We start from the raw sequence: 5,435 nt of genomic DNA, 5'->3' as shown, positions 1-5,435 counted from the left end.
TTTTTTTTTTTTTTTTTTTACTTGTAGTTTTTAAGGTATAAGATAATGATGGATGGAGAAAGAGTTTACATTGTCGGGTTCTTGGAGGATTTTCTTTTTATGCATTATTTTCATTGTGGATTTTCGCTTTACTATCATACAGCGATTTGAATATTTTACTATTTGAGGAGTTGTAGTTTTAGTTTTGGGAGTTTACTCGAAAGAAGTAGTGGAGTTTAAGAAGTAATTTTTTTTAGAAGATCGGATATCTCTTCAAATATATTCAGTGTCCTGTTTAACGATTGGTGATGCAAAAAGGAATGATCGAAAATAAAATTTTTTCACTTCGAGGCTTTATTTTCTGGTAAAACAAGTTTTAAACATTTTCAAGTACAACTGAAATTGACTATTTATTGATTAGATATCACTAAACGATAGGTATATATTCTACATGTGAAAATAAACAAAAATATATATAAAATTTTATCGCTTTTTTGAAAAAAAATCTTTATTTTTTTCCAAAGAAAATCGATTTTGAATACGTACAATTAACAAATTCAATACAATCAATAAATTTTCGAATTCAATCTTCTCTAACGAACTAACTTTAAAGAAAAACGAATTTTTAAATAATTTAAAAAAATGAATTTTTAAATAAAGAAAAATTTATTTTACATTTTCTGCCTAGTTTCCATTTTGCATAGCAATTACACAATATCGACAGTTTATTCGTATCTAATCAGGCAATATATAATGGCCGATTCTAGTTCTAATTTTGTTGAAAATTTTTCCTCTTTTACTCGTTTCGAAAACGAAGCCTGGAATGAAAAAATTTTATTCCACTTTATTTTTCCACTTATTTTTCTCGCATATAACCACCCCCATATTAAAACACCCTATACAACGAAAACACGAAACCATCACTCCTTCGCATAATTTTTCCAACATATTCTTCTTCGAACACATCGAGATAAAACGGTACTTTCTTTCCCATCAGAATGATCAACGCCGTTTCATCATTCCTTTGCCTTTCAACCGATCCCTTCTATCGATTCTATAATTTCACACCATTAACGGATCATCGATCGATAATTAACGAAACGATATAAAAGAAAAGAAAACCCAACTTCGTTCGTTCCGATCCACGCTCCTTTCTCCTCCTGGATTATAGCAAAGAAATACTCTCAAGATGCACGTGGTGCAGAGAGATATCGATATCGTTCACGGTCGAAGACGATCTCCGAGGTTGCAAAGGTTAGAAACGTGATCGCGAGTGGAAGCACACCGTGCCTGCCCGACAATGGGTTCCGCGATATCGAGATATCCTGCTTTAAGGAGATTCAGCCCCCCTCCAGTCGGACAACCGCGTATACCGTGTCCTTTGCGATTTCCTCGTTCGACGAAAAGGAATTACCGCCGCTTGTTTCTCACCTATTCGCATATCCAATATCGGCTTGACCTATGGCTAATGGCGTATCGAGCGTACGTTGGTGGGTTCCGTTCGGTATTCAACCAGGAATTCGTTCCTTCGGTGCATCGACATGGTATTCGTGGACGTTTCAGCTTCGCTGGAAATTTCTATAATAACGACGTTGTAACGAAAAGATGGGGTGAGGATTCGTTTTTTTTTTTTTTTTTTTTTTTTGAGAATAAATAATTGGTGTGTATTAGAAATATTGTGATAAATTTATATATGGGATGCGACGTTGTCGATTGATAGATATTAAATTAGAATAATTTTAAGAGGTTATCTATTCGAATTTTTCCAAGTTGGGATATTTTTCTCGTTGTTAACTTGGAAGAAGAAAGAAATACTATTTGGCTGGGAAATGATTCAGATGTTAAAACGTTGAAGATAGAATTATCGTGTTTGTGCATTTGTGAATAGATGGATAGAGAAATGTTCGTTAATGTCTGTGCATTTTAGATAGCTCGAGTAGACACGCATTTAACGAATTTATACTGCGAATAAATTAATCGAGATAATACGGTTATACATAATTCGTTAGAATAATGAATGAATATGTAAAAGATGAGAGATTGAAAAGTTTAAAACGCGATTAAAAATAATTCGTAATTCATAATTTCGAGCGTGGATAAATAACGCATAGTCGTGGAAAAAAATTTTTAAAAAATATCTAAATAAATGAATATACATTCAACTCGTATAACTCGTAATTTATTCAGTTATCATCATTTTCACTCGATATTGCAACATTTCTACAATACAACATTAATTATTACACGTCATCAAAGTAACCATTATGCAGAAATTTGAAAATCGTTTGAACGGGCAATATCCTATCTTATTTGAATAAAATTATAATATGCATCGGTTATCCCAAACATTTCGGAATATTTGATATCACAATATTTCGATGCAATTGTATTATTGAATTGCATAATCCGTTACGATACATTAAACGTGATATAATATATAGCCGCAACAGTGTTTTAATACTTTTCTTTCCCACAAGTAGCAACAAAGTGGTAAATATTTGATATCCGTTCCGTGGATATTTATAAATACGATATCAACGTCCTATTACATCTTCGTGTCTCGATTTGTCGAATCATCTATTCCCATTCGTTTCATCGTTCAATTATCTCCGTCGTTTATGCACGCCTCGTCGCTCAATCGGTTTTTATCTGTTACGAAACAAACAACGTCCGCGGCGCATGTAAGTCGCTGCATTACACCCGAGGAACAATAAATCCCCGATCAATCGATTCCAATTCGAGAATCGCGATCGAATACAATAATCCTACAATATGAAAAATCCTAACCAACCAATATATCTTATATATGATGCGATAATTTCACTTTCGTCGAACGTAAATAAAGAAAAACCCAAAAAAACAAAAACAAAAACAAATTCATCGCCGTATCAAAAAAAAAAAAAGAAAAAAGAAGCTTGGTATCGACCCGTCTGCGCGTCAATCTGCCTCTCTCCTCATCCTCTCCGTGAAACGTCCACTCCGATGAAATCCTCCGAGTCGTTAAAGTCGCATCGGGCGAACAACGCGCGTCCATTAAAAGGCAACAAGAACAAGAGGAGCCGGGGGAGGGGGAGGGGGAAAAGAGGAGAGAAAAGAGAACAAAAATAGGAGGAAAAAACTGGAGACGGAGGAAGAGGGGAGAGGAGGGAAGAAAAAAAAAAAGAAAGAAAAGAAAAGAGGAGAAGAAATGATGAGGAGAAAGGAGCTCGACCATTGTCCGCCGTTTCCACGACAAAGCTCTCGTGCTCTCGAACGATGAGAAAACGTTGCACGTGCGAGCAGCGGCTCGTATCGACGTCTGCGCCGCGGAACGGCGTAGCATACGTCAACGACTAAGACCACGACCACGACACGATGACGACGACGACGACGACGAGGACGAGGACGACGACGACGACGACGATGATGACGACGACGACAACATCGTCGTCGTGGTTGGCGACGCGAGGTTGAGCTTCGGCTGCACGGGCGCGCGGCTATCGATTCGGGAACCCACGCTTCCGTTTCTCCTCCTGTCCTCTACCGCGCCTCACCCTTCTGCAACTGCAGCTGCAGCTGCAGCACCAGCAGCTTCGCTGCGACCCAACCCTCGCAGCGCTGATACTTCAACCCCCTACCCTCTTCCTCTGTATCTTCCTTCTCGCCTCTTTCACTCTCTCTTCGTGCACTCTCTTTCCATTTATCCATCCTCCTCTCTCTCTCTCTCTTTTACCTCCATCGTTNACCGTTCTCCGATTTCGAGCCTTTCCTTTTGCGCTCTTCTTCTTTTTTTCTTTCCATCCCTCCCCCTCTTCTACTCTTTTTTCCGATTCTTTCTTTCTTTCTCTCTCCGTTCCCCGCGCTACGCCTACAGCGAGCACGATTTTAAAGGCTAGGTGTTCCTCTTTCTTTTCCTCGACCACCTCCTCCCTGCCACCCTCTTTTTCTTCCACTATATACGATTCTTTCGTTCGCTCCCTCTTTCCTTTCCACCTTCGAGGCTTCCGTATTCCTCCTCCTCCTCCTCCTTCTCCGCGCGCCCCGAGTTCCAGTTATGTGAATAATGAAGGGCTTAGAAGTCGAATAATTAATATCTTTTTAAGCGGCGTCGTTGAACGGATCTCCGGCCCGTGGCGCGTTTGTTTTAATGGACCGTCTTCACGGACGACAACAGCCCTCCCTTATAAATGATTAAGAGATGATTAACCGTGGCAGACTACGTTCTCTACGAAATTCACCATGTTTCGCGTGTATTTCTTTTCTTTTTTTTTTTTCGGTTTGTACAGACTTGGAATATTTTTTTCTTTTTCTTTTCTTTTCTTTTCTTTTCCTCCTCGACGCACACCACGATTTCTTACGAATTTAAAGAATCGCGCCTCGCGGCGAATTATTCTTTCTCGTTTTATGTTATATTGTTTATAAAATATACAATATTTTTCCGTCTCTCGCGTTTTAATTGCAACCGGATGCTTCTAATCGTCGCAATATCGAGCGGAATTATTTCGAAAATTTTATCGCGCGCAAAATTGGCCGAAATGTATATATTATCGTGCTTCGTGTGTACGAGTAAACGACGATATAATTCTAACGTTATTTTAACGAAAGGTGACGACTATTTTCGAAATTAACAACTGCAATTATCGTTGCAATCTCTCGCAATTTGTTACATTACACGTTTAAATTATCGAAATATAAAATTCGCGAGTAAATGTTTTCCCTTTTGAAAGTCAATCTTATTCGGAATCGATCGTGTTTTGATTTGATTTCTATGTAAATATATTTCACTTTGAACGAGATATAATATACGGACGAGTGTTATTGTAAATCAGTCGAAGACGATCTCTCTAACGAAATACACGCTCGCGTTTTGAATCGACGGATATTTGTCGACCAATCCACCGACCAATTCCCGAATAATTATTCACGCAGTCGAAGAAATACGATATGCTGTCCCCATAGCGGTGCACGTATGCCACCCGTCATTCAAAGATCATCGACCTTATAGACGTCGCGATACGATAAGATTATAGTAATAGGTACGACTACTGTAAGTAGGTAAACGTTTGACTCTATACAGAGCCTCGAGGCATAGAGCCACTATCGCTCGGCTGCTTTCAGGAAAATATATTAAACGTTACGAAAGCTTCAAGGGGTTTACGTTTTTCGAACGTTTTCTGCCAATGGGTAAAGCAAAACAGGCGCATATTTGGCTTATCTTTCAACGAAAATAGGCGTACGTATACTCTTACGCAACTGTTGTTGTCGCTTTAATAAATTTTATAAATCATTCTCGTATCTCGAAAGAAAATCTAAATTTCACGCGTTGATTGCAATTATTGAATAAAATATCTTGCAAATACTTGTATATCATAAATACGATTTCATCTTTTTTCTATTCTAGATTATTAAATTATTAAATTAAAAATGAAATTATATATATCCATTCGAAAATTAGGAATTAGAATTAAATTTAAATC

General features: G+C 37.9%; 2 protein-coding genes across 5 annotated transcripts in view; one reads left to right on the top strand and one right to left on the bottom strand.

The window, feature by feature from the left end:
* LOC102674933 (histidine decarboxylase) overlaps positions 1-5,435 on the top strand; it is a 115,982-nt gene that overhangs the window by 20,854 nt on the left and 89,693 nt on the right. The window lies entirely within an intron of this gene.
* The window catches only part of LOC102676978 (probable nuclear hormone receptor HR3), a 121,816-nt gene that overhangs the window by 50,834 nt on the left and 65,547 nt on the right, over positions 1-5,435 (bottom strand). The window lies entirely within an intron of this gene.

The sequence above is a fragment of the Apis dorsata genome, unplaced genomic scaffold, assembly GCF_000469605.1.
Source record: "Apis dorsata unplaced genomic scaffold, Apis dorsata 1.3 scaffold_577, whole genome shotgun sequence".
Classification (NCBI taxonomy): Eukaryota; Metazoa; Arthropoda; class Insecta; order Hymenoptera; family Apidae; genus Apis; species Apis dorsata.
The sequence above is the reverse complement of the archived record's forward strand: the minus strand, read 5'-3'. Positions and strand labels throughout refer to the sequence as shown.